Source organism: Empidonax traillii, unplaced genomic scaffold (genome assembly GCF_003031625.1).
Source record: "Empidonax traillii isolate 1590-97213 ecotype Southwest subspecies unplaced genomic scaffold, ASM303162v1 scaffold693:size341962, whole genome shotgun sequence".
Taxonomy (NCBI): domain Eukaryota; kingdom Metazoa; phylum Chordata; class Aves; order Passeriformes; family Tyrannidae; genus Empidonax; species Empidonax traillii.
In genome coordinates this window covers 262248-281433 of record NW_020955886.1, presented here as the reverse complement: position 1 = coordinate 281433, position 19186 = coordinate 262248, and the positions used below count along the sequence as shown (strand labels likewise).

Below are 19186 nucleotides of genomic sequence, written 5' to 3'. Positions count from 1 at the left end.
GGGCAGGGAGGGAGGGGGCGTCAGTTGGGCGAGGAGGGGTGAACCTCAGTCTGACCACACCGGGTATGTGAATCGGGATGAAATGTGAGCTCATCATTCTTTGGCAATGACTGCACTGCTCAGCAATGCGAGTCATTCTGTGTTCCCAGTGCCCACTAGGACAGCTGCCTGTTGATGCAGCATTATAACTTCATCTCTTCATCTCCTTTTTTTTTTTTTTTTTAATTGACATTTAGATCACTGTGAGACACTGGAAAGGGTAAGTGGCTTACGTACAATGCTTGTAGCAATATCTTCCTGACAAATTAGTTATTACCTCTAAAGTCTTGAAAACCCATTCTTTTCATTGCTATTTATTCTTGGATGATAAACAGTGTTAGGGGAAAGGCTTTTTCTCATCATGATGACAGTCTTCTATATTTGTTGGAAGGAATTCTCTGAGGGATTACTAAGCTAGGACAATGTCTCTGGGGCTAAAAGGGCCAGTGATGTGATAAATTACAGTCAGTGTAAGATCTCAAAACAGCAAGATTTGCGTTTTTCTGGAACTTCGTCAATCAATGGTAATAAGCCAAATAGTAAATTATGTCTTATCATGCAAAAAAAAAAAAAAAAAGAAAAGAAAAAAGAAAAGAAAACTTAATACTGTTTCCTCAGGCAATATTTTCCTTTTGGATATGAGAGAATAGAGGCACAGATGCAATTCGTTAATTTTTGGGGATAGATGGGATACAGACAAATATATACAGATGATGCGTGTGTTTTGGGGAAAAGGAGCTATTGAATCCTTTGGGGAAGCTTTTCTTTTGCCATGAATCAGAGTAGCTTGGAGAATGACCACCAGCAGAAGGCAGTTTTATAAGCGGAAGATGCACTAATCTTTGCATTCAAAGAGTGTGGATGAACGCCAAGAAGAGTCAGTTCTGTAACTGTGCAATGCTTGGAGCTCCTGTCTGATGAGGTATAAAGTTGGCTGTAGGCATGTGGGTCACCTGGCTGAAATGTATACAGCTGCTCAGGTGCTTCAAGTACGACTTGTACATAAGTTCTTCACCAAATCAAGACCTAACTATCCCACATGTTGTTTATATCGTTAGCATCATTAGCATGGTGCATTCCTGACACTGACCTTTCAAGGTGTCTCTCCTTTGAACTATTCCCCAGTAATCTGAGTACGTCCAAACTTGTCTTCTAGTGCCCATCATACCTATGCCCTCCCTTTCCCTGAAATGAAGCTGGACATCAGGTGGTTCCTTTACTGCTCAGAATATGTATGACATTAGAGGATGAGTCCCAGAACTAAAATAGAGTATGTGCTAGCAAGAGAACCTTTCAGGACATTTTTTTCCAAACCTAAGTACAGCAACAGTATCATTCCCCTCAAGTGGTATGTCCTGAATCACACTGCCGGACTTTTTTTTTTTTTTCTCACCAGTTTTGCTGCTCCGTGTGGCTTTTTCTAGCTTACAAAGGTGCTGCAACAGCTAACCCAGTCTGTTCTGTTCTGTGAATCTTATTTGGGAGATTGTCTTGAAATCCACAACCCTAAAGGATGGCTGCACAGAGTGCTTCTGGTTTAGCAGATCAGAGCAGAGACCTGACATGGAAAGAGAAATGCTTGCTTTAAGAACAAAAACTGTTAAGGAGCTGTGAACTTCCTCTAGATTTGTTGTATTTGAAGCTCACTTTTCCTTCATTTTGCTTTCCTTTTTTTTTTTTTTTTATTTTTAAACAGTCTGATATATAAAACTGACTCAGCAAAGGCTAAACTGGAAGCTTTAAGTGGATAGAGCTTCCTCTGCAAATGGTACATAAATCCAGAGTGAGAGTAGCTTTACAGGAAACGTCAGTGCTCTGAGGGGAAACAGAAACCAAATTCTCGCATCATGAGTGCTACCAAGACCCCACAGCTTATTTATCTTTAAAGCATTCCATCTATGATGACTAAAACAATAATAAGGACTGGAAAAGAATATTCCTTGATTATCCCAAGTTTCTGTTTTAAAATGGTGGCACACAGAAACCCACTTTAACCAAAGGCTGGGATCTAAATTAACCTGATGGTAAATGCTTTTAAGCTAAATGTCATGTAAACCAAGGCAACACTATTGAAATAGCAGAAATGCACTGATTCATATCAGCTAATACTCTTGGCTTATCACTATTGCTTAATATTGGAGGGGAAGTAGCATAATGAGCTTCTAACCTTGTCCTGGATTGTAACCACTTAATCACCTTTCACCAAGTGATTTCTCGTTACAGTGGTAAGAGCAGATGGTCCGTGGGCGATATGTGACGGGAATCTGAAAAACTTTTGCCACTCCTCTGAAGGATAAGGGCAGAGCGATGATCAGCAAGGTGTAAGGCAACTGAATATTGTCACAAAAATCCTTCACAGAGAAAATACAAAAGGATGGTAGGCTCAGCATGACAGAAGGAAAACTGTGGCACACCCTGTTCCCTTCTATCAAAACAGAAACTGACTAGTGTAAAGAATGTTTTGTAATTAATTTTTTAAGAGATTAATGGTAGAGTGAAAGCATCATGTGTGATAGAGATGATATTGCCACCTCCTGTCAAGTGTACGACCATCCTGTTTTCAATGCCGTCACTGCTGTACTCATCTGTCTTACATTTTCCAGCACTCTGCCCTTGGCTCTGTCCACGCATCTGAAGATGCTGCCCTTTGGATGCCATTGTGCCTGGCTGTCTCTTGTCCTTTTCCTACTGCTAAATAAGTAAAGGTATGAAAAAATCAGTTGCTGTGGAGGGGTTATACACCTAAGAGGTTATTGATCCAGCAGACTATGTTCCACATGTACGTCTAACATATACTCTTTGATACTTTTTGTCAAAAAGCAGATTGGTAATTAGTTAACTATGATATGAAAATTATACCACTCATGTTCCAACTTTTTCAACATAGTGATATATATGTCTGTCTACTTTTTCTAAAGTGATCAGGGTTTTGCTATGTCATCTGTTTAGAGACTTCTTATCAATGTGTATTTTTGTGTATGAAACACGTACACAAGACACACATTGTCTCCATATGGGAAAAAAATACCCACAAAACTATTTCACCTAGGAATATAAAGTTAGTCTTCAGTATAAAATTAGACTGTAAGAAATTATTAAATTAAAAAATTAGATTATAGTTCCATTTTCTTCAGATCAGTTGTTATTGAAGAAAAAAGGAGTCATAATCTGGGAGGTTGCTGGTCTGGCCAACACAGTCCTCTGGTGTCAAAACCCAAACCAGCAGTTAGTCAATAACTGCATCACTTAAGATACACCTTAAAAAAACCCTCCTCAAATGACATCAGAGTTGGGGATTTCACATAATAGAAAAAAATAGAACTCTGATTTCTATTTAAAAACAAGGTATTTGAATTTATCTGAGTCTGTGAGCTTTATCATAATGGCATTTCTACTACACGCAAATCGGATAATCCATCTTAATGGATCCCACTTAACAAGCAAGTGCAGCAAAACACACCAGGAGGGTTGTTATCTGTTGTCTAACGAGTATATCTAATGGCTGCTTGCCTTCCTAGTCAGCAGTATGGGTCAGGGTCCCACTGCTCCAGCACATCAGCATGATGCTGTTCACGTAACCTCTGACTACATTTGTGTGTGGTCAACGATGTACACTATTCCTTCAGCTGCTGCAAAAAGGCTTTTCTGTATCAATGTGGAGTTGTCTAAAAGGTTTCTGCCATTCATAAACACTCTAGAACAGCTCCAAGTCAGACAGGAAGAGAAAAGTGCTTAAAGTAGAGAACAGTGAGAGCCTGACTGCAAATGCTGGTCACTTGAGTCATGATCCGACAGATATCTACACTGACCACCTGCTCTGCAGTAAAGTACAGTTAGTACTTTTGACTAGCAACAAGGGAGAATTCAACTTCATTCCAGAGAAGCTGTGGCATTTTTTAACTTTACTTTTATTTAGAATTTCATATTGTTTAACTTAAAGCCTCCAGTTTCTGAATCTTGCTATAGCTTTGCCTGAAAGCTCCTAAGTATTCCCACTCACCCCAGTAGTGCAATGTCTTTTTGCTCTGCTGTAGTTTTTGGTGATGCAAACCTCCCTCTGAAATGCTGCATAGCATGCCTAGGAAAAGATCTAGCTCCTAGCTGTCCTTCTCTCCACTTACACAGCAAAAGTAGCAGCTCGGGAGATGAAGAAGAGCTCCACTGGGCAGCAGTGCAAGACTTCACAGGCTGTACCCGAGGGACTGATGTTCACTTCCTGCTGCTTCTATTTTAGGAATTCTGCTCTGCAAAGGTAGCAGGTTTTGTGTGGGGCGGCTTAACAGCAGTGACCAAATAACCTCCAGCCATTGCTTTTCCCTGTAGCCTTACATTACAGCACACATGTTGAAGTAGTTATTCAACAGGATTCCCAAATCGCTCTCCAGGCAGAATCAACCCAATTACATTCCTCCAAAGGGGAGACCGTGGGAGCTCATCTAGTCCAAGTTTCTGCATAAAACAAGGTGACAATTCAATTCAGATAAGGGTGTTTCAGGCTTCATCCAATCAGATCTTAAAAACCTCCAAGGACGTAGATTTCATACCCCCCGGCCACCTGAGCAGCTTCATAGTGATTTCTTTTTCCTTATATGCAGTTGAAACTTTCCCTCTTTCAATTTGTTATCATGGTCTCTTATTCTCTTCCCTGAAACCTCTGTAAAAACCCAGCTCTGCTTTCTTTTTAACCTCATAGGCAGTTCTTGCTTTCCCTGAAACCTTGTCTTCTCCAGGCTGAACAAGTCCAGCTCACCCAGCCTTTTCTTACACTGCAAGTGCTCCAGCCCCCAACCATCTTGGGACTGATTTTACATCGTTGTTTGGACACGTGATGAACATACTAAACGATGTTGTACCAGGAACTGATCCTTGTGGGAATCTGCTGGAAATAGTTCCACTCGTTACTCTCACCACTTTGCAATCTGTCACTGAGCCAGCTTTTAGTTCTTCCAGAGTACATCCTTTTAATTCCATACAATGCATGCTTTTTAATCATACCAACATATGCCCATGAAATGAAATGCTTTGGCAAGACCCAAGTAAACTGCATTAACATGAATGGTGCTCTCTACCAGACCTTTCATCCTGCAAAAAGAGACTTTTTAAAAAAGATCTGCTTTGCTTCCAACCACATGGATGCATGTAATGTGCCTGATTCTTTCTTGATGAAGTTTTGGTTAATTCTTCCGTCTGTTTTCCCAGAACCCAGTCAGGTCAGCCTCCCTGTTGTTTACTCTTTCACCACTGTCAGCCAATCAAAATATCTTGGGAGCTAAGGAAAAACAAAAAGGAGCTTCTCTGCTTTATTGACACTGAAGCTATCCTGTGAGATCTTTGGATGCAATCCCAGAGGATGCTCCACCTTAGGGAGGTTCCTGCATCTTGTGAATAAAAAGGGAGCTCAGGGAACCAAAGTGAGAAAGGATTAGATGGATTTTCCTTTAAAATATGAGGATGTTTTCATAAAGAATTCATTTGTAATCTCTAAGCAAAACAGAAGTGTGTCACGACACTTATAATATGTGCACTCAGGCAGAGCAGCCTCTCTCTCATTTATAGAAATCCTATCCACTGTAGCATTAGAAACAGCTTGAGGAGATTTTGAAAATCACTATTACCTGGAAAGAATAACCCTTTTATGTTTGGAGGTTGGGAGGAGTGTTTATTATTTGGGGGTTTTTTGCTTTTAACATATTGCAATTAAAATGTAAATGTGTAAATCTGCTTCACATTAAATTGCTGAAAAGCTTTTTCTCCCTTTCATGAGATGAGGTTTCATTGCCAGTGAGGTATTACTGGATTTGTATCCAAGCTATTTTTAACAAATATCTCCTTTGAACGCAATAATACCAGTGAGGGTGAAAAAAACATTGATGCAACTTTGGAATTACATTACATCATATTATGTTGGTCATCCTCTTGAGGCTAGAGGGTAATTATTTCTGTGACTGCAAACACAGATAGAAAAATCAGTTTGCTCTTTTTTTGTCAATTTGTTATAGGTATATGGCATATACCAAAAATGCAATTTGAATTTAATTTTAGAGAAGAGAGTAATTAAAAAACAACCAAGATTAAAAAAAAACAAGAAAGCAAAAAACCCCAAGTGCACCTTTTCCTCTAAAGTTTCATAATCAGAGACAAATTTATGTCAGGTAATGAACTTGGAGAAAAACCTTGTGCCCTTCTGTAGTGCAGAAGTTTACAGGAGTCTGTTGTGACACTGACATGGGATTTCTATATTCTGTTTCATTTCAGGAGAAAATGTAGGGAGTGTATGCAAAAGGAGGAATTAGGAGTGAATTTATCTAAGTTTCTCTGGGTCTGCAAACTGCAATGTATTAATCTGCAGATACTATTTTTAGTAAGTTGTTATTTCACAGGGAAAAATACCAAAAATTTCCTCCAAATTGGCTGTTTTGTCTCAGCCAAGGCATCTTCACACCACAGTCAGCTGGATAAGGAGACCATGGGGTAGGCTGTGCTCCCAAAAGTCTGTTATCCAAATTAAGGAGCTAGGAAGGTGACTAGGCTGTGATTAGGACCAGCCGGTTCTTCCTGAGGCTCTGCCCATATCTAACTCACATACCCTGTAAGAAATTTTCCATGAGCTCTGCTCCTTTTTTCATGTCTTCTTAGACCATCTGTGTGGCAAAGCCAGTGTAGAGGCAGGCTGTTCTCACTACAACATGATAAAAAGACTGGGAAGATACTTCTTTTCCCCTCCTTCGATGTATCTAGGGTGAGGATACAGGACAGCATTAATACAAAAGAAACACTAAATTTCATGGTAAGAAATGTAAAAACAAACACCTAGTTTCCTTTTTCTGATGGATATAAGAAAAAACAAAAAAGAAACTGAAAGTATTGAAGGGCATTTTCATTTGTAAGTGCCCAACTTTTCAGATGGCTGAGGGCTCTGGCTTGGCAGCCAAAGCAGGGAATACTTTCAGTGAAGTTCCTGTCTGAATGGCACGAAGAGGCTGTGCCTTCTCTGCCACTCAGATTCAGACCACTATGCTGTCTTTTTTTCAAGTGAGTTGGCCATTCGATTCTGTTGAGTAACCTTATGTTTTCAGATAGTGTTGCATCAGGGGGGAAAAGACATTGCTTTCCGACTTTGCAGCACAAGTCAGAGAACTACTTTGGAGGAAATAAGAAATCACCAGGGTCTTTGCTAAGAAACTGCAGGTTTTGAAACACAGCACAGTTTTGGCTAATTATTAAGTTTTCTTCATGAATACTGAAACATTGTTTGTCTATCTAAATTCCACTGGGCTCCTGGCTTTCTTGAAGCAAGGAAGTATAGGGCATCTCTGACTGGCTACAACTTTGCCTGAATTCCAGCTCAGATAGGTGTAGAAAAACTTCTTCCTTTCTTTTTCAATATTCTTGAGCCTTATTTGTCGGAGGCCAAAGACACGGTCACAGTCAAACTCTTAGGTTTGCGTGGGCTGGCTTAGAATGCCAGACTGCTGACTTTATAGCCAGGTACGGGTGAATTTGTAATACTTGCAGTTTCCTATTGGGCTTCAGGTACGGGTGAATAGTGCACGTGTTCATTATGTTCTAGGGCAAGAAATTATTCTAGAAAATATGTGAAGGCAAATCCAATTTTGCTTTTATCTTTATTACAAGTTGGTAAATACTTAGCTATCAGTCCAAGAAAAGCAGCAGCCTCTGTCTGGATTCTCTTTACCTTTTAGCTGAAGCATGTCACCTAATCTTTCTAAGATTTACACCACCTGGACCCAAAGCCCATGTCCTGTATCAGAACTCTTGATACGTACATGAAAATAATGAGTGCATGTTTATTTGGTGGCTGGCTCTTTGAAGACGTTGAAGAAGTTGTCTTTATCCCCAGGTGCTAGAAGTCATTCATAAATAAAACTAGGGGAAAAAAAAGTAATACCTTGAGTATGGGATTAAAATGTAATTTTATTTGCTTTTAATTACAACTATACATTTGAGAAGGGCCCTTGTTAATCTCTTATCAAAGCATTCTGTTTTTCTTTGATCTTACTATAATTTATTGTCAGCAGTTGCCACAGGCATCTGTAATCCTGCTTAAAATCCCTCTATGCATTCCGCTCCCTTCCAGGTTGGCCTTTTTCCATCCATAGTGGTGAACGTATTCTCCCTTTTGTTTGTATGTAGATCTCCCACTTGTCTCCACTGGAGTTACTGGCACTCACATACACATGAATAGTCCTTTGAAGTGCACCTTTTCTTTATATTTTGTTTCACATGATCATTAATTGATACGATTATTTGCTACTCAGGAAGATCTGAGTTATCTATATATTAATGGAGCCTTTAGAATGTGGGAAAAAAAGATGTTATTGTCTAAGAATAATGGCAGGGACATATAGGAGGTTTCACAGAGTGATTGAGTTTCACTGACATCTTTTATTTAAAGAAGGACTAAAATGGAAAGTTTCGAACATGCAAAATGTTGCAAACTCTGTCCCCTGTAGATGCCAAGGTAACTGGTCTTGAAGTTTTGAAGCACCTCCATAGTTGTTTTGTACTTGCAGTGAGGTGCTGGTCTTCCTTGCACACAAAAGGCATTTTGCATCATGAACTGTCTCAAAATCACTTACTTGGCACGAAGTACTCCAGTGAAGTGTACACTTCTGAAAATTGGATCTAATACTCTCAGAGACTACAGTACCCATTTCTTACTGAAAATAAAACCAAGCACAGTGGACTGTAGCAATTACTTAGCCATCAGAAACCAGAAGGGAATTCGATACCAGCTCAGAAACAGAATCAGGTAACTTGCAGGCTCTTGGTCTGAGAGTACCTCCATGTTCATGACAAAGCTACAGCCGGGTGAAGTCAGTCTATGTGGTGCCTGTAGATTTTTTTAAAATATAAGCCTACAAATACAAAACTGAACAGATTTTTAATTTTCATAATTCCAGTATTTCATTCAAGCAAATAATTCAAAGGTTTTGGGGCAAAATGGTAAATTTTCCCTGTGCATTTCAGGATATTTTATCTATTGCTTTTTCTAGGCAGTGTGCAGTTCATAACTTATATGAGTTGAAGTCTATTGCCTAAAATCAATAGTCTCCTGAGATGCCACAGATGAGTATGAAACTTCCCAACAATCAGCTCTTACCTTAAACAGGCTAAAACCCAGTTGGCTGAAAGCTAATATGGCCAAAACAGAATTGGTGCTAACAGAAGAAGCCCTTGAGCTATTCCATTGCTATTTAAGAGCATCATCAGTTAAAAGCAGAAATCCCAAAATCATAAATTAGTCTAAATCACCTTTTGAAAACCCAGTAATCATGAAATAGGTGCTCTCTTCAGCATCTTTGCAGAACACTGTGCCATAGTTATTCTGGACTTGAATTGGTTGCCTCAGTTCACTGAAGATGAAAACCAACCATTACACCCTCTCTTTGACCAGCGCACAGCAGATTTATCTCACTTTTGTCCTGCCATCTGTGTGCTGTCAGCCAGTGAGATGGTTCATAAAGAACTGTCACGTGAAGCAGAGCATACAAATGAAAGCATTCCTAGATGCAATCAAATGACCACAAACATCATCATGTTAAAGTGCACAACTTGTCTCTGTGTCGAGGCCTTTCACCTCTCTTTCAGGATGGTATTTTCCTAAGTCCACTAAACACAAAAATGCAACCACAAGACTTCCCAGCCGACAGGAACAAGTTAGTAATACCAGTTCTGCTCACAGGAGAGAAAAGGAAACTTATCTGAAAAATTCACTAAGTGCTGATTGTTCTAAACATAGCCTAGCCTCCACAATCATCTCTTCCCAGTTTGCAAGGACATTTATCTGTGAGATTTTTGCTAGGCTGAACTAGTGCAGTGAACTCTGTGAGCTTTGCATACATTCTGCCTCATTAAGATGACTTGAGCATGAGGAATAAAAGGGAATAGCTGCTAATAGTATCTTTTACAAAATGATGGGAGGTATTCATTGCTCATAATAGTCGCGAGTGAGAAAGAGGAGCCAAGTAACTGTTAGAAGCATCAGTCAGAAGTGGACAAACTCAGCTCCTCTGAGGATCTGAACATGGAGCTGCAAACACACTTCTTGATCAGAGCAAGTGCAACACCACCTCCACAGCCTCTGCAGCTGCAGGTTGATGGAGCCATTAAGTCCAGGGAAAACATGTGGGGTCAGAAGCTTGCAGAGTTTTGACTGAGGACTAATAACTGCAACAGCTGCTGAATCCTCCTTCTACTCTGTCTGCTCAGGGAACACAAGACCTTCGCACTAGAAACTATTCCCAGCTGCAGCTGGTAGATATTCGTGACAAACGTCTAATGGCTAAAATTGTGTGTTGTGGACAGTGTCACCTTTCATGTCATATGGGGACAATTGTGTATTCTCCACTGTGGCTGGGATACTGAGCTGTCATCCTAACATCATCTGGAGCTGTACTCCTAGACCACCAACTGCTGTCACTGAGCAGTGAGTTCTGACTGCTGCTGATGCCTTCTTTGTATCAAGTTACTGTTTTCTACCACTTCAGATATACCAGGACTGAGTAGCTGCCACTGTGTCTCACTGCAAGAGAGAAAGTGTAACTGTAGTAGCCCTGTCTATGAATTGCATTTAAATCAGATTCAATTCCAGGTTACAGCAGGACAAGGGACATGCGCATCCTGTTGCATAGTGCTTGCAAGTTTGGGCTTCTAAGGGCAGTGTGCCTTTTGTGCTGATGTCTGGTATCATCAGAAGAAAACATATGGAGGATTTATTCTGTTGATGAATGGAGGGAGCTGCTACCAACCAATGTGAGGTTTCTACTTTATTACTCTGCAATTCATTTCTTAAAGTAATCCTGAGTCAGTCTTCTGGGAAAAACATGCCTTTCTACCAATTTACACTGTAGAACTAACCTGAAATAGTATTTTCATGAATCACTCAATTTTCCAACTCAAAGAATTCTGCAATCTTACAAAAATCTGCTTTTTGTTAACATACAAAATGAGATGCCACAAACAGCCCGAGGAGCTGTAAAGCACACAGAGAAACTGCTCCACTGTGTAGGGGTGCAGTGCAGGCCAGTGACCAATAGTGCAGTGCATCCCACACGTGGGAGCTGTTAGGAACACGCACTGCACCAGCTCTTTGTAGGCTCCAGTGCCTTTAGGGCATTTCAGTCCAGGCACAAGGGGGTGGCACAGTTGGTATGATCATGTGTCATGTCCAGACACATCCTGGATATGTTGGACTTAGGGAAAACAACAAATTGGCTGTGTTCAACAGTTCAAATAACCAGAGGTTTCCTCTTGAAGTAGGTTGTATATTACCACTCCAAGAGTCAGTAGAATTGGTTCATCTGATAATCATGTGTCTGTCTTTTTCCAGCTCTAAATCTAGATTTGATGGACAGAGATTTGAAATCAAGGCCAAAAGCTCAGCCAGAAGAAAACATTACTTGCTTTCTTTGCTTTGTAAGACAAAAAAAACTAGAGCCCAGTTCCTCTCCTGTGGAAGGACAAGACACATTGTATTAGACACTAGCAACCTTCAACAGGTTCTGGGATTATTTTTACAATTACAAAAATAAGCACATGAGTTCTTTCTTGTTTACAGGACAAATGTTGTCGCAAAATAAATCCAGCAACAAAGGGGAGTGGCAGGGAAAGATGGATAGCCTTTGGTTTCACTAACAGTCTAGTCAGATGAAAATATCTCCCCTATATCTGACCCTCAGGGTGTGTTGCTGGTCAAGTGAAGCCAAGTTGCATAATGTTCAGCCAAGAGAGAACCAGTTTTGGGATGATGTGCTGATGGTGGGATTTACTCGAGCATATTTATGTGTATAGACTCAGTTTAGAGAGCCACTGCAGTATTTGCTATCAAGTAGGGAAATGGCCTCATCCTGAAATGTGCTGAGATCATTTGCCCAGTGCTGAATCACTAGACTCCTGTGGGAGGTAATCAGAGCTGAGAGCTTTTGATATCTTAGGGTGTACTTCATACACAGTGTGATGTAAAGGATACTGCTTCTCAAATGCTGACCAGCCTTTCTTTTTCCCTGCAGTTTAATTCTAGGATTTGGCACAGAAATGTGTATTTTTTGTCCCCTGTTGTCATCACACACATAAATTGAAGTTTAATTGCTACAGAGAGATGACAGGTAGAAGTCCTTTTTGAGTAATTTTTCCATAGCTAAAAGGACTTTTCCTCATGCAAAGCAGAAAAATATTGTCTGTCCCAGGGTAAAACTGAAAGTTAGCAGAACTTGAGTCAGTAATGCCTCTTCCCCTTTCTCTGATGTGCATCCTGTCTCTTGACATGTACTAATTTAATCTTTCATTTTATAATGAAGAAATCCCTGAAAACATAAGGTTTCTTAAAATTTGCAAGAATGTTGTCTCTGGTTTGACTTGGGTTTTAGTTCTGTAGTTGAAGAAAATATTCCTAGAAAACTATTGAATTCAATCTGTCATTTGATTGATCTGTATTTTTAAATTCACTTGTTACAAAAGAGTATCAAATATTTTAAGGAGCATTTCAGCTCAGACTCAGTCTCTGAACTGGATACCAAGAAACAATCAGTTTACATGAAATGATGCACCTGAGAAGGAAGAAAAAAATAGCCCTAATGATTGGCAAATTTAGAAACTTGTTCAGAATTTAAAATTATAGGTTTTGGCTGTCATGTACATGAAAAGAATCCTTCCTAGTCCCTCTGACGATGGCTTTGTGTCTGCACTTATGAGTGTCATAAACAGATTGTACCAAATCCATTCACAATCACATTTCTTGTATTTGCACTCACACTATGATTCATCATGAATGCCATCATACTAAAAATAACAGGAATGGTGATTAATTATATTAAGTGCAAGTGTAGACATTGCTCTTTGCTATATCTCTACTATCCTTTCAGTGTTTCTTTTACACCCTTTCAAATGAGACAGTGAAAGTGAATCTCTAAGCCAAAACCTCTAAACTCTGATACTATATTCTAACATACTAAACTGTTCTTGAAATAAACCCCTCTGGTTTCCTATCTCATTCGTATTCTCCAACTCCCACTCACATATTTGGAAGCTTTTGAGGTTGGTTGTTCATACCACAACACAAAAGACAACTATCCATGGGGCTGCAGAATTGTGTGGCACTAATTTATATAAGGTAGGAATTTATAAATCACAAGATACTTCTCTATGATAGTATGATTTAATGTAACTTATTCACATTCATACCATATCTTCTTAAAGCAACTAGAAGCACTTCTATTTGCTTATCATTGCATTTTCAATAAATGGTATAATAGTTTATTAGAATGCTAGGAGGTATTTAGCAAGTAAGTTATTTTTAACCACAAAAATGCCCATTATAGCTCATGAAGAATTAAAACTACAACAATATTTATAAAGAACCATTAACTGATTCTTCTTTTGTAAAAAATTCCAGCCACCCCTGCCCTCTGCTAGCAAGCTGTGCTGAACTAGCAGGTGTTTCTGCTAAGGACCACGGACCAGCTGACCCCCTCCAGGTAGCTCATAAGAGAGGAGAGGAGAGCAGGCCACCTCTACGTGGGAAAGCAAGTAGGAGTGCATCAGCTTTGGGAGATAACAGACTCGCTTCTAGCCCTGAATTGAAGTAAGTGCTGCCTATGTTTTGAGCTATAGTTGAGTGAGATCTGTCTGCTTTCTTTAGAGTAATATGCTGTAGCCTGTTTACTCTGTTTGTGTTTAATTGTCATATGTAATGGTGCCTCAAAGGAGTTGTGTTTTGAGATTATTGTCTTTGTGATCTGAGATTTTGTATAGAAGTTCAGACTTCTGTTTGTGTGTTTGGAATCTGTTCTTTAATTAGCTGCCCCATGGTGACTGACCAAAACAGAAGGGAAAAGTGGTGTAAAAACTTCACAAACTTCTGTGATTCTGTAACTCTAAGTTGCTTGCCTTGCTTCTAAGAGTTCTTTAATGTCTATGACAAAAGATAATTCAGAGGAGAGGATTGGTAGAACACACCTGTTTCTTGTAGAGCAGTAAGAAAGGAGATAAGATGTGACTACAAACCTTCAGTTTGTGTGATGAACTAGTTGTCAATCTTCTGCAATAGCAGTCTTTTCAGTGGGATGAAGGAAGAAAAAAAAAAAGGCCACATTTGCTTTTTTGATGAATCTGCATTTCTTTGTTACAGCCTTATAGTTCCTCGTTTGAAGAAAAAAAAAATCTTGAATATTCAGATGGTCACTCTAACACTTGCAAGATAACCCAAACAAACCCCTATTCATCCTTAAAAACCTACTATAAATCTGAGTTCATTTCATGCCTTGTTCCATCTTTCATCCCAGTTTCTACCCCCAGGGTGCAGAAGGGATGAACTAAGAAACCACCAAGGCATGGGGACTACCCTGAGACGTACTACTTGTTTCAATATATTTATGGAAATTACTGCCAAGTATTCCAGGGGAGGGGGAAAGAAACGAGTGCGGGATGTTTGTGTTGAAATGTTCACACAGCCTCCCATATGCAGAGAAGTACCTGTGTTTGGCTGGAACGGGGCACAGAGGAGCTCATCATTGAGGGGTTCATCTCAACTCAGGGTAAAGGGTTGCTGAGTCCTGAAGGCAGCAGGTACATTGTGAAAGGGCAGTGGTTGTTACTGAAGAGTGCCTGCTGGCATCAAGCTGTGTTTTGACTGGAAGTACTCCAATGCTCACCTTAATGCTTATTCACAGGTATTAAAGAGTGTAAAAACCATGTTTAGTTGAGTTGCCAAATATCATATGCAAAGAAGCTTGATTTTTGTAGGTGTTTTCCCCTTTGGTCTTGCTATTTCACCAGAGTTGGAGGGATCTCCAGACTTAAAAGCCTCTGCCTCTCTGTAGCCACCAGCAGGTCCTTGTCAAAAACCTAATTTTATCATTGACTTTTTTGAATAATTATAGGCCTATAGATGGGAAAGGGTACTGTCTGTCTTGTATCTATGATGATGCATCATGACTTACTTTCTCCCTGAAATGTTTAAAACCACCATGAATGATGTTTTGTACCTCTTGTGCCTGAATCCTGTCCCTTCCTTAGCACCCAGAGCAGGTGAGCTGGATTACTAAACTGTGTTTGGCTGTAGGCAACAGCCAGAGCCTTCCTGTGACTCTCTAGCATTGCTAACACCCCTGCTAACTCTCTCCACAGCTCCTTGTTACAGGCACTCTCAGTGCAGACATTAATTGTTTCCCGTTCCCCAGCAGCAGTGAGGCTGCAGAGGAATAATGTACAACAAATAGTTTGACTCATGCACACCTTTAGCCTCCCTACTCAGCAATGAGACCTGCATTTGCACATCAGCTTACAGAGGAATGATTTCCATAGCAACAGCAAGAATATGTGGGATAGTATGAATACTGCCTTGGAGAGCATAGAAAGCACCTTCTTAAGAAATAACTGACTGCATGGGTTCTGGGAAAAAAAAAAACCACTTGCGGTTGGCTATGTGGAAGCAGTGTTGTGTAATTTTTTTTGTTGTGGTAAAAAAGAATTCATGTTTTGTTTTAGACAACATCACTTTTTAAAAAAGACATTCCTGTGTACAGAGAATGGGGGACTTCTGCTTTGTGTAAACTGTTAGTGGATGCAGAGACCACGGAAAGATCCATGGTGACTCTTCAGCAGCACAGTGAATTAATAGTCTTAGTGAAGATCTAAAGGGAAGTTACCTGAGGCAAGCATTAAGAGGGAGGAAAGAATGACAGCTCAGTTGATTGGGGGGGCAGGGAAGAAAAATCAGGTGATAGTCCCTTTAAATAACAGGTTTTATGGTCACTACTGAGGGGCAGGCTTTCTGATAACAGAAGACAGGAAGGTGATGCTCTAGTACTTAGGGATGCAGAGCAACAAGACAGGAAACATGGATGAAGAAATGACAACTGTTTAATTCTTTGTGACGTGCATGTCTGTCTTCCTCTTGCTGCTGTTGTCTTCCTGATTGTCTTCCTATTTGTTTTTGAGAGGTTTTTGTTGAGCAGCTCCATGTAGCCACAAAGCAGACAAGTATCTAAACACCCCCACAAGGCTTCTCTGGGGAATGTGGTCAGACAAATGTGTTGATATCTATAGGTTCAGATGTGTTACTGCTTCAGGAGGATTGGCCCTTTCCTTCCTGGTCCTTTCATGAGCTTCAGGGAAATGTGTCTTTGGGCACTCACCTGCACCAAGCTCTGCAGTGCCAGCAGTGGTTACTTGGATACAAACAACTCTGTCTTTCTGAATGGCATGAGACTGGAAGGAATTGCTTCAACTCATTATGGGTGGAATGAATAAAAGTAACAATGATGATTTTGTCGCTTCCTTAGTAAGATGGTATCTAACCAATGTGTGCTGTACTGCAGCACTAGTATCTTAAAAATAAACAGCTCTGGAAGAGGAAAATTTCTTCATGTTTCCGGTATTACTAAGTTTAACAACAAAAACTATTTTAAATCTTGAATCCCATGCCATAGAATTCCTGTCCCTTCCATACATTCCATACTCATCTGGATGAGTTTTCACAGCCCATCTTTCTTGATTTTTTTTTCTCCACCTTTTTATAAATGGTTCCTATTCCTAAACAGATTTACTTATTGACTTACATAACCAGCTAGTATTTTTTTTCCTTCTTCCCTAGCCTGAAGGCTTCTGTGCACTCTGCTTCTAGCGTTCTGTAACTGTGCATGCAAAGTCAGCAGCCACACTGACAGACTAGGGAACACATCCAGCGTGGGGGATAGAAGACATGCCTGGTTTTGTCTGCTCCATACTTAAATAGTGAGAAGGCCAGTGTGGGCACAGTGACCACTGGCTTACCCTGTATGGCTGTGTGCCTGTAAAGCAGCAGCTGGAGGACTAGCTGGGCTCCCATATTTGCAAATTCCATCTGGAAATACATGTGCTCTGGCACTTGTCCTGGGAAGGGACCCTAAACCTGTGTGAGCAAAGAGCAGGTCTATGGGATTTCTTCAGGCAGTGGAGCTGGGAATGGCAAGCCAATGGCAAGCCCTGACTGCAGAGATCAATAATGGTGGGTTATCCCACAGTGTCTGCTGCTGTGGGGTTTAGATCTCAGGAACAAAGCAAGCTATTTTCTTTTAATGAGTATCGTGTACTTCCAGCTTATGCTTTAATAGGATTAAACAGTCTCAACATGGCCTTGGCAGGATTTTGCATACCCTAGGGCAGGAGAGTCTAGACTCCCTGTCTGCCCCAGGCATCCTCACCCCCTTGATCCTGGCATGTGAGGAGCATGGCTCTGTGGGCACCCTGGCAGGTATGGTGTGGCTGAATCCAGCCCTAACACACACTGCCTTAATCTGGGATCATGTTATTGCCTGTATAAGAAGCAGATTATTACCTGCTAACCTGAATTTTAAAAAGGCAAAGGATGAGCTGGAAAACTGCATTCACTGATGGAAATATTATACTAAGGGATACATCTCTCTGAAGAGAATTGGACGGGAACCATAAGTAGTTCAGTGGAATTTCTCTCTGCAGGAATCTTTCCCTCCTTCCTCGTTTTTTCATCTTTTTTTCTTCTGCACATGACTTGGTCCTGTATAGACGTGTAATGTCTAATGCAGTGTGACCATGTGAGAGTGTCCTTGTTCATAGGGTCGCTTATTCCAGGTTGATGTGTTGCAAAGAAGGCTGAGAGTCTGAAGCAGCATGGAATAACAGCCACATGCTGCTTACACTTAGTGTAAGAAATGAGTTTCACTCTGGGAGCAGGGGATCTCATAAAGTGAGACATGAGTGCCTTCTTCTCACTCTTTCTTCTCTGCATTTACTTTATTTTCCCTCCAGCTATATCAGCTCTGCTCACATGCTAGCTCTCCTGGCAAGTCTGAAATATGGGAGTTATAGACCCACATTTCAATGCCTGCCCAGCAGACACTGCTGAGGACGTGCACTTTCAGGATGGAGATCTCCTCTTGCTGGTGTCTCTGAAGGCAGCTCTGTGGAAGCAAGTTCCAATTTAAATGAAAGACTGTAGAAGACCAACACCGGAAGCTTTTTTGTTTTATCCCATGCGTCTCTTTTCTTCATGGCAATGCCATGTGTCTGTGTCAAGGCTATAAAATAAGATACCTCTTTTACAGAAATGAATTAATCAGATGGCATTGCCATGTTTACTGAATGGAGAACAAAAAGGCAAGAGCAGCTCGTAATAAAGTTCCTTTTATTGAAGCAGTAAGGACCCCCATGACCTTCCACCTAGCCTTTAAGAAAGTGACTCAGCTTGGCAGCACTAGCAACAAGGAGAAGATAGCTTTAGAATTGTTTTGTTAGAGGAAACACACATTAAATATAGCCTTGGATTGATCAGGTATTGGCTCCTGAAATAAGTGTGACAAAGAGGATCTCCCTTCACTTCTCTAAGTCTCATACAAAGCATGTACCTTGAAAAGAAAGCATCCTCTGCTTCTAACACTGCCTCTCTCTGCCATCTTTCTGGGGAGGCACTTGTAGAGTGGAGCTGAACAAGGAAATTCAGAGCCTTGCCAGAGGCTGCAGGGTGAGGCTGTGGCAGAAATGGGAGGATGCAGCTCTCTGTTACCTTAACTGAGTTCTCACTTCTCACAGTTGTTTGTAAGTCAAAATCAGTGTTTTTAAGTCTTACAGTGGAAAGCAGCTGAGTGGGATATTGAACTCTTTCTTACACAAATGGCATCAGGAAATAGAGACCCCCCTCACCCCATTTTCATTTAGCTGCTTCTCTATCATCTTCTCCAAACACAGGAGCTTCCATGAGAATGATCTGGTAATCTGCTTACCTAAAACATGCAGGTGAAAAGCCACTTACAAGTCACTGGAGTAGATGGAGCAAGAGAAGCAGGGAAATGAACTGAAAGCACTTATGAGATAGGCAAGCAAATCCAGCCCTTCCATGATGGTGAGAGTGAACCTCCTATGGAGAAAGTCTGAGTGGAAGAATGGTGAGGGAGAAATGAATGTGACAAGCTGCAGAAATCACAGTGTAACTGGTCAGGGATCCTTGTGGATAATGAGAGGTAAAAACACTGCAGAAGTGTGCTTCCCCTGTGGAGAATGACAACACATGCTGTTTAGGGGGTTATTTCTTGTGCAGGCTGACAGGAGTTCATGCCAGGTGATGCACTCTCACCTGAGGAAGCTGATTTGACAGACCAGTGTGGCCCTCTGA

General features: G+C 40.7%; 1 long non-coding RNA gene across 1 annotated transcript; it reads left to right on the top strand.

The window, feature by feature from the left end:
• Positions 1-231: 231 nt before the first annotated feature.
• LOC114065748 lies at positions 232-18132 on the top strand. The gene is made up of 4 exons (XR_003573043.1): positions 232-259; positions 2263-2416; positions 13454-13642; positions 17827-18132. It is a non-coding gene; the product is annotated as an uncharacterized LOC114065748 (long non-coding RNA).
• The last annotated feature ends 1054 nt before the right edge of the window (positions 18133-19186 follow it).